Raw genomic sequence first — 11,120 nt, 5'->3', positions numbered from 1 at the left:
CTCCCACCAGGTCCCTCCGATGACACATGGGGATTATGGGAACTACAATTCAAGATGAGATTTGGGTGGGGACACAGCAAAACCATATTACTACCTATTCTCACTCCCTTGATACTTTCATAAAATGTCATGTTTAAAATTACGCCTATATGCTGGTGACTCCTGTATTTATTTCCCCGGGCTGGAAACCCCCTGGATCCCAGAATACTTGGATGCCTCTAGGCATCTCAAATTTAAAACACTCAGAACTGAACTCCAGATCTTCCCCTTCAAAATATGCTGCTTCTTCCTCATTTTCTTTAATGACAATTTTGTTCTTTAAGTTTCTCAAGCCAAAACAGGGTCATCATCCTTGACTGTATCTTTCTCTTAGACCCCTTGTCTCACCTGCCAGAAAATACTTTTGGTTCTATCTTCAAATTACATTTTTGAAGCCAGGTGTGGTGGCTCACACCTATGATCCTAGAAATTTGGAAGGCCAAGGCAGGAGGATTGCCTGAGGCCGGGAGTTTAAGACTAGCCTAGGCAACATAGTGAGGCCCAGTCAGATGTTAGCAGTAATGCATATTCTGGTGTGGCTTCTGTGTTGGTGTCTACTAGGATAAGTTCAGAGTTCAGTGGGAAGTGTGTAGACTCTCTGCAGAATGGAGAAGTTATTCTGTTCCCCTATATTTGTCACCACAAAATGAGGTGGAATCTTGGATGGGAAATCAGAATTATAAGGCCCTAGGTAGGCAGGTAACAGAGCAAGACCTCCTTGAAGGTGGCCTAGAGGTAGGAATTAGATACCTGAATGAAGGGAGGAGGGTACCCCACTCACAATAAAGATAGTTAAAGGAGGATATGAAGTAAAGGTGTGAAGAAAATGAAACAACTTATGGCTACTTGGAGAAAAGCATTCCAGGAATACAGAACAGCACATGCAACCACCCTGGGGCAGTAGCTTTCCTGGTGTGTTTGAGAACTAGCAAGGAGAACAGTGTAGCTGCAGTGGAGGGAAAGAGTAACTGAGGAGTTGGAAATAGGGTTAGAGAAAAACCGGTTGCTGGGGGTCAGATTATGTAGGACCTTGTATGCCAATACAAAAACTCTCCTTTTCATGTGTGCAAGATGACAAGATATTGGACAACTATAAGCCAGGGCTGGCTTCTTGGGTGTGCAACCAGTGTGGGTACACAGGGCTCCATGCTCAGAATGTCCTCATGCTTCAGTGCTCTCATGTCACCAGCATTTTATCTTGGAATTTGTGTTTTGTAAGTGAAGTGCAATGGGATGACAGAGCATGTGCCAGGGACCTGGCGCCTCAGCTCACATATGCTCCTGGCTCCCTGGCTTCCTAGGATGGACTCCAGATGCTTACTAACTACCTCCTGGGTAGCCTGCCTGGCTATTCCCTCTGTGCTATTGCCCACCATCCCAATGGGGGCTTGGGCATAGAAGTGTGGAGTGTCAGAGTTAAGCATGTGCCCCATGACATTTCGGGATGAGAAGGGGTGACTCTCTCCTCCCTGGGCTGGCAGCACCAGGTGTATTCAACGAAAGACTAAGTGGGGGCCTGTCACCCACGTGGGATCCAGGTGCTGATCATGTCCAGGTGAAGACCACACTCTCTTAGGAATTGCTTAACCTCTGTGGTTTGGGGTGGAGGTCAATGGGAAGGGGAATTTATTCCCCTGTCCCTGGCTGGGGTCCTGCATTTCAGTTTGCACTGGGCCCCACAAGTTATGTAGCCAGCCCGAGGAGCATTCAGTGAGTAGTTGGATAGTGTGATCTAGCATGTTTTTAAAAGGATCACTGACTGCTCTGTTGAGGGTAGGAAAGCAAGGGTGAAAACAGAAAGACCAGTAAGGAGACAAGAATCTAGCTGAGAGAATCGTGTGTCAAATCAGGGGGATCAGGGAGGATGGTATGAAATAGACAAAAATCTTTATTTATTTTTAAGACGGAGTCTCAGCTATCATTCAAGCTAGAGGGCAGTGGCATGATCATAGCTCTCTTTAGCCTCAACCTCCTGGGCTCATGCGATTCTCCTACCTCAGCTTCCCGAGTAGCTGGTACTACAAGTTTGTACTACCACACCCAGCTATTTTTGCTTTTTATTTTTTTGTAGAGATGAGGTCTCATTATGTTGCCCAGCCTGCAAAATCCGTTTTTGTAACTAACTCCTATTCATTCTCCAGATTTCCCTTTAAATAAAGGGAATAATACATAGCTCTGTAATGTAATGTAAAACTATGAAATTAAAAGCTTACAACCAAGAGGAAATAAAATTATGTTATGCCCTATGTTTTTCAAATACAATTGCCTTACTAAAGCCTCATTACACATTTGTGGGAAAAAAAAAAATCTCAGACAAATCTACTACTACTATTTAAAAAAGGAGAGAGAGAGAGAGAGTCAAACAAGACTTTGAGAGTTTGAACGACTGCCCAATACCACAATTCCTATGGGATAAGTTAAGAGGATGTAATGTTTTTCTCCCAAAACTACAGAGACTCTTGAAGCATTTAAAATAAAAGAGTGGCATGCCTGTTTTTGTGTTTTGAAATGTGCGTTCTGGTAGCAGAGTGGAGAATTAAAGGGCGACTTTGTATAAAACCTTTCTGATTTATGGTAGTCCACTAATCTCTTATGTACACTCCATGCCCAGAGCCTAACACAGTGTCTGGCATATTAACAGACGTTTAATAAATATTACAGAAAAATCTTTCCCAGACAAATACTCTGCAGCTCTTCTGAGGACCATTAGAACTATAATTGTTGCTTTTGAAATGCTAAAGCTTGAACAGCATAGACTGCTGAAATGCTACTCAAAACATCAGTGAAAATGACTGTTCAGAAAAAGTGAGGGCAATGTAAAAAGACTAAAGTTTAAAAGTTAGTTGAAGAAGGAGCAGGTTAGTGCTAAGAGGTACAAGTACCAACAACGGTCATTAGAGGAATTGAGGGGGTTGAGTTGTCCCAAAATTTTAATTTCCATATTGACATAGCAGTATCAATGAAGTAAAGGAAAAAACCACAAAGAATATAGGTTAGGGTCCAAAATGAAGTATCTCAAATGCTGGGAACACAGGTTTAGATTTGATGTCAGTTGAAAGATTGACATCATTTTCCCATAGGAACAAATGATAAATGGTGATTAAATCCCCAAGAGAGCCAATAAAACCTGTTTAACCCTGACAGTGCTGAAATGTAAATTTGCAATAGAAAAGCAGAAAACACATCATTTCCAAACTGACACTTATTATTAAAAAATAAGATTTATCAAGAGAGTTTTATTTCTATTAGATGCTGGTACTTGAGAGAAAAGTAAGATCATTGAAAAGTAAATGAGCCCTTCAGAAGAAGGAACTTAATTCTTCCCATCAAGCCCCTCTGACTGTGGCCTGCACTTAGCAACTTGCTGCCAAAGAATAAAGTGTAGGAAGAGGGGGAATAACTTTCTGTGGAGAATACTGCAAACATTCCCTTGGCGGGGTGATCCAGATCAACATCAACAGGAATGGCTGCTGTCAACATGGAATGAGGACACTTCATTTCTGTGGTCTTCTTCCCCAAAACTTATGACCTCAGTCTAAACATAAGGAAAACGAAAGAGAAACATAAATTGAGAGACATCCTGCAAAACACCTGACCAGTACTTCTTAAAGCTGTCGAGGTCACTAAACACAAGGAAAGTCTGAGAAACTGTCACTGCCAAGAGGAGCCTAATATGTGATGACTGAATGTCGTGTGGTGTCCTGGATGGGATCCTAGAGCTGACATTAGTGAATGAACCAGTGCAATCTGAATGAAGCCTTTGAGGTAGTTAAAAGTAACGTACCAATGTGGATTTCTAAGTTTTGACAAATGTGCCATACTAATGTAAGATGTCATGAATGGGGAAACTGAGTGAGAGGTATATGGGGACTCAGTACCATCTTTGTTAGTTTTCTGTAAATCTAAAACTACTCTAAAATTCGTCATTTTTAAAAATTGGAAAAACTGGTACTTGGAAATGATTAATAAAATCAATAAAGTTAAAAGCAAGAGAAAGAGAAAACAAAAATTATCAATATCAAGTGTGAAAGAGAGGCTGTCACTTCAAATTCCATTAGAATAAAAAAGGTAATATGTCATAGAATGACCATAAGACTCAGCAATTGCAGCCTCGGGCATTTATCTTGAAGAAATGAAAATTTATGTTTTCATGAAAAGGAATGTTCATGGCAGCTTTATTCGTAATTATATTTAAAAAAAAAAACCTGCACGTTGTGCACATGTACCCTAGAACTTAAAGTATAATTAAAAAAAAAAAAAACAGAACAATTCAGACACCTTTCAATGGCGAATGGTTAAGCAAACTGCGGTACATTCACACTGTGAAATACTACTCAGTAGTTCAAAGTTACTTACTGTGAGCCGGGCGCAGTTGTTTACACCTGTAATCCCAACACTTCGGGAGGCAAAGGCGGGCAGATCACGAGGTTGGGAGACTGAGACCATTCTGGCCAACTCAAAAAATACAGAAACAAAGAAGAAATTAGTGCTTGCCGGGGTTAAGGATGGAGGAGATGGCTACAAAAAGATCCTGTCATGGTGAGAATGTTCTGCCTCTGGACTGGTGGGGAAAACACAAGCCTACACGTGTGATAAGTTGCGTAGAGCTGAAGATACACACGTGTACAATAGGAAGATATTATAAGCAACTTTACACCAATAAATTCATCAACTTTTAGGAAAAAAACACCTAGGAGGGTTTTGTAGATATGTTGAAGGAGACCTTCCCACTTCTTTTTAAAAAATTTCAATAATACATTTTATTTGAGCCCATATGTCAAAAATATTGCTATGTTAAGGATATAATCCACATAAAAATTACTGAGATATTTTACTTTTTATTAACCAAGTTATTGTAATCTGACGTGTGTGTGACTTTTACAGAACCTCTCAATCCATGCCATGCATTTCAAATGTTCAGTAGCCACATGTGGCTGGTGGCTACCATAATGGACAGCACGATATTGCCCGAATTAATTTTTAAAAAATGTGGTGCTTGCTCTCTATAATGGTGAAACACATATTATTTAATTTTGAAAATTTACAGTTATAGGCCAATGGGATTGCTTTTTCCTATTTCAATTGTGGTTTGCAGGTAAGAGTTACAAGCATCCCTTTCTAGTCTTCTGAGTTCCAAATCAATTGAGAACCAGACACAAGTTTCACACAGCTGTAGGTCAAAATATCAGCTTCAATATTTTTTTAGGGTGCATTGGGTAGTACGGCTTCCATCCATCTGCACTAAACTTCCTAATCTTGGTCCCTGACTCTGGCTTTGGGCGACTTGTCTGCATGGGGATGTGCAGAGAAGACTGAACTCTTACCCAAGGATGTTTCCCTTAGATAAGGGGCTGGGGGAGACAGAACGAGAAAGAGCCTTTTTCCATTGTCACTAATCAGAAAAACAAATTTTCCTCTCTTTCTGAAAGGAGGAAATTTGAAAAAAGTCTTTCTGATATTCATTCACCTGGGGGACAGAGTGGACACCCTCCTGTTCTCAGGGGCATTAGAAACTGATGGTTCAGGTTCTTTCTTCTGATTTTACTTCAAAATTTGTAGTTTCCCTTTTTGTTGATGCAGATATGTCACTAGTATTTTTAACTTTAGGATTTTGGGGATATGAAGGGCTAAGAAATAAAATGCACATAAGACAGGGAGAGAGAATAAGAAAAGAATGAGGAAAGATTTCTGTTGAGGGATCAGTGGGAATTTGGAAGAGGGCTAGGAGGAGGAATAGAAAGAACATGGTGTGTTTTAATAAAGAGATGAACTTGCGGAAATGACCAAATGAGGCATATAGAGGGAGTGGGCATGGCATGGCACAGCCAGCCCAGGACTAGATAGCATGGAACCACAGACAAGGGCATCACCTCCTGCTCCTGGGTGCTCCTCTGCCAGATGCAGGAATGGCACAGGGCAGGGCTTTTCTGCACACTGGATTCCATTATTCCAGGTGTTCACATATGCCTGGGAGGGCAGAATAAAGGATGTATTGGGAGAAGACACTGGATCAGGAATATACTCACTCACAGGTGGCCAGGTGACTGACCGCCCAGCTCAGGTTTGCTGGCAGTAGAGAGTGACTGAGGATGGGCAGCCTGGTGGGAAGGGCATGTGGTGTGCACCATGCGCCTTCTTTGGACAGGGACCACCCTACAAGCCACCTTTAGAGACACTTTTTTTCCATTGTGGTGGCTTAAAGAGTGTCTCCCCAAATTCATGTCCACTTGGAAGCTTAGAATGTGACCTTATTTAGGCCAGGCACAGTGAGCGACTCACGCCTGTAATCCCAGCGCTTTGGGAGGCCAAGGCAGGTGGATCATCTGAAGTCAGGAGTTCGAGACCTGCCTGGCCAACATGGTGAAACCCTGTCTCTACTAAAACTACAAAAATTAGTCAGACATGGTGGTGCATGCCTGTAATCCCAGCTACTCAGGAGGCTGAGGCAGGAAAATCACTTAAACCTGAGAGGCAGAGGTTGCTGTGAGCCGTGATCGCACCACTGCACTCCAGCCTGGGCAACAGAGCGAGACTCCACCTCAAACAACAAAAACAACAACAAAAAGTAACCTTATTTGGAAACAGAGCCTTTGCAGATATAATTAAGGAAAAGATGGAGATAAAATCATCCTGGAATAGGGTAGGACCTAAATCTAATGATAGTATCTTTATAAGAGACAGAAAAAGGCACACAGATAGACAGGGAAGGAGATGATATGAAACAAAAGCAGCAGTAGGAGGGATGTCACCACAAGCCAAGGAATGCCAGGAACTACCAGAAACTGGAAGAGGGAAGGAAGGTTCTTCCCCCACACTTGGCATCAAGGAGTTCTACAAAGTGTAAAGGTAAAGGCATAATGGTTTACAACAAAGGGATCCAGGTCATCATCTGCCAGTTCTATTTAATAAAGAAGGAGATATAGAAAGATGAAAGGCTAAATTGTGCCTAGTGATAAGGAACAGAGGGAATAAGTAGTAATCGAAGCTTTATTGGCTTCATGTCACATCAGAAATCCCAATTGCCACCAATTCTTGGTCTAGTTCCCTCTGCACTAGTCCCTTCTTTGATACTTGCTAGCTGCCTAACATGTGACATGTCCTCCAAGCCTGTGGGTCTCACTCTGTGTGAATGAACATATGGAGGGCGCATTGGTGTTTTGTGGACCCCACTATTTATATTCATGCAGCGCCTACTCCAGGGGGATTTTCTGGAAAACCAGAGAAGACGCAGTAGCTCTGCCTCTTAAGGTCTATTATTCCTAGAGCCTAGCATCCCTCTTAGTTAGCAAACTGATCATCACACATGCAGCACAGATCTCAAGTACCAAGAGTGTGGCCAAAAGTTTTCAAATTAATTACTTCATTAATGCAACAAACACAGAGGGCACACTTTCTAAGTGTAGGCAACTGCAGGGAGTGAGCATAGTGATGCCTTAAATTATCCTGGACTTTAAGATCCAGTCAATCACAATTTCATTCTTCTGGATTTTTACCCTTGGGAATATTGCTTCTTTGAGCAGCATTCTCTGAGTCTCAATGTCTTTGCTTGAAAATACATTGAAAATATTACATCTTTGTTGTGTGATGGCTGTAAAACTGCTGTAAAAATTAGACAATATTGGAAATTCTAGGTGGTAATTTTGTATATGTATATATAAATAAAATATACAGAAATATTTATAGGTAGTAAAACTGGCACCTGATGGGTGAATATAAAAAGTGGAGAAGATTGCTGGGTACAGTGGCTCAAGCCTGTAATCTCAGCAATTTGGGAGGCTGAGGCAGGTAGATCACCCACAGTCAGGAGTTCCAGACCAGCCTGGCCAACATGGTGAAACCCCATTTCTACTAAAAATACAAAAAAAAAAAATTAGCTGGGCATGGTGGTGGGCACCTGTAATTCCAGCTATTCAGGAGGCTGAGGTGGGAGAATCTCTTGAACCTGGAAGGCGGAGATTGCAGTGAGCTGAGATGGCGCCACTGCACTCCAGCCTGGGCTACAGAGCCAGACTCGATCTCAAATTAAAAAAAAAAAAAAATGCGGAGAAGATGTAGATCACTCTTTCAAAAAGCTTTTGCTCTACCTTGGCAAATAAACATGCATACCAATAATATAACATGAAAAGTATATTAGCAATACATATAACATAGAATAATAATTTGAGTAGTGTATAATTAACTCTGGCAACAGGGATGGCTTTGCACAGGAGATGATGTGTGATGAGGGCTCCTAAAGAATTAGCAGGAATTCAGCAGGGAAGCAGAGTAGACACATGTGCATGAAACCATGCATGGCACATTTAGTGAATTATGTGTAAATAATTTCACAAGAAGATAAGTACATGGAGACAAGAGAATTTCCAAAACCATGCACCTAAAGGAATATATTCAAGGTGTAAAAAGATGACAAGGGAGAAATGGGCCCATCAAAATCTGAATTGCTGTAACATAGATGTTTCTGGTATTGATGTGAGCAAATTCTGTCCCACAGCACTTGATCCTCACTACCCTTAATCTGCTCCTAGATTGGCTTCCAGGGCTTTGTTCATTCAAAGGTAGTGGAGAGAGCAGCTCCAGAGGGTCCAGAGACCCCATGCTCACCTCCTCTCTCCTACTCCTGAATCACCTTCCCAGCAGGAGCTCCCTTTGAAGTCTGGAGAGAACTGGGCCCTGCTCCAGCTGCTGCTGAGCTCCTTTTTCCTAATTAAGTTCCGAAGTTCCTTGAGAAAGTGCATTATAACAAACGGAGGTGGTTCGTGCATGCCTTGAAAATATGAAGGGGCAGAAAGCAGTGGAAGTGGAAACTCCCTATCGTTTGTCTAATAAAACTGGAAGATATTGAAAAACCCAGTGGCTTTACAGTTCAACTTGTCTTCTTCACAAATTAGATGTAGATTGAAATTGGTTTTAATTATTCTGATAAAATGATAAAACATAAAAATGAAAATGTACAATGCTGGAATAATTTTCTTGTCTGTCATACTCAAGCTTATACTTTACTTTCAAAAAAAAAAATCCTCAAACCTAACCAAAACAAACAAAAACACTCAACACCCAGACAGAATTATAATAGGTAGTTAATGTTTTAATGTCCCTGCTGCTTCCCAAAGGCTCTAGTGTGTGTTAGCAATAAATTGTAGTAACATAATAAACCACTTGTCAGGATGGATAAAATATTTGATAATCTTTTACATAAACAATCTCAGGAGAATTTGATTTCAATTGAATTAAATTGAATCATGACAAGTTGTTTAAGGTGATAATAAACAGACATTATTTAGTAAAACATCCACCAAAATGCAATGATATTATTTGAGATGCTGGAAAACTCTTAAGGAAATGTGTAAATACATTAGAAATGTACAGAGGATTAATGGAAATAATTAAGTTAAATAGCCTGGAAAGCCTACCAAATACTTTTTCTGCTCAAATGCAATTTTTGTTTTCTAAATTTCCAAAGGTTAGGTGTAACTATCTGCTTCACATGGGAACAAGTGCAAGGAGAAATATGGTCTTGATGAAATAACTCTCAGAAGGCAGATTCAAATGAGAAATTTGGTTTGCTCAAGCATGCTGTGGATACATAGTGAATATTGTGTGGACTGCCCACCCAGTACAGCCTCCCCAAGAATTCCAACGTTGGGCGGGTAGTTACAGAGCAAACATCATATCACATATTCAACACAAGTATGTTTTTGAATAGGCAGATTATACATGATATTGGCACATACTTCATTCACAGAGAGTCTGGTGCTGTTTAAATTGTGGGTGTCATCAAGGTCAAAGGCACTAAGGTCAGTCAGACTTTGTTCTTCTGAATATTGGATTCAGTTTCTTATCTTTGGAACTTAACGAAGTCAAATGGCTTCCCTGAATCAAGAAAATGGAGATGTCTACAGCTTTTTATCTATAGGTCATAGGTGTTAGTATAAAAGATACTTCGTTAGGAAAGAAGAGAATCAGAGGCCAGGGTGAAGTGAGGAGGGCCAAGACTTGTCTTCATTGCCATGAGGTTCTAGGATCAATACAGTCTGGAGTCAATAGAGATAAGCTTCAGGTGCCTGAGTTAAGTCCACTCTAGACCCATTTTGTGTTGCATTTGAATCCTGAAAATGTCACTGTATAAAGCAGGATAAGCTGGAAGCCCTGGTATTTCCTGGTTGTACCAAAGGATCCTTGCCAAGCCATCCTTGGGAATGGTTATGTGTCCAGTAGTGTTGAAACTGTGAGCAGAGAGACTTGTAAAAGAAGGTGAATGTGGGAAAGAGGGCAGTGATCGTCCCTCAGAAACACTGGGCCAATCCCCACACAGCTGGCTGCTGATCAGAGCCCCTGCGGTATCAGGACAGGGTTGCTCCCTCTTGGTCCACAGTAACAGGACACATAAACTCTTAGGGCAGGATTTGGCTCTGATTGTGCTTGCCAACTAAGTAAATCAGTCAGATGAAATTGATGAGTAAACCAAACTTGTATTTTGAGAATTTAAAAACAAAACACTCAGCCGCACTACTAAGCTCATTACACTGAAATCACACTGCGAGGGTTCATTGCAGGTGCCTACACCATAGAAGAGATGACTGACATGATTTGACCATCAGGAAACTTTGAGCAGTGTTTGTTTTTAAATATATCAGGAACAACTCTAATATATCTAGAGTAGATGTATTCAAGTGTGCATTTTTGGAAAAGACACAACTGAACAAGACTCAGTGTCTTGTTGCAACCTATCCATCATTTAACTATTATAGACAACAGGGTAACAACTTTCTTGTAGCGTGATGATGGCCAAAAGATATAGAATCAAAGTTATTAGGATTTATTTAATACATATTTGTCTGTGTAATTTTTAAAATTTCTCTACAGATACTTTTTACCTTAACGCATTTAAAAATCTCTTATTTGTTTCCTGACTTAAATGAATGTTTCAGAGTAATCTCTTACTAAAAATACCTCATAATTAAGTATATGTACACATATATGTATATATCCATTTATCTATCTATCCACCTGTCTACCTATATATCTGCCTATCCAGAATCTCCTATATAAAATATTCATATGACATATTAGACAGTTTAGAA

Source organism: Macaca fascicularis, chromosome 8, assembly GCF_037993035.2.
Source record: "Macaca fascicularis isolate 582-1 chromosome 8, T2T-MFA8v1.1".
NCBI lineage: Eukaryota > Metazoa > Chordata > Mammalia > Primates > Cercopithecidae > Macaca > Macaca fascicularis.
The sequence above is the reverse complement of the archived record's forward strand: the minus strand, read 5'-3'. Positions refer to the sequence as shown.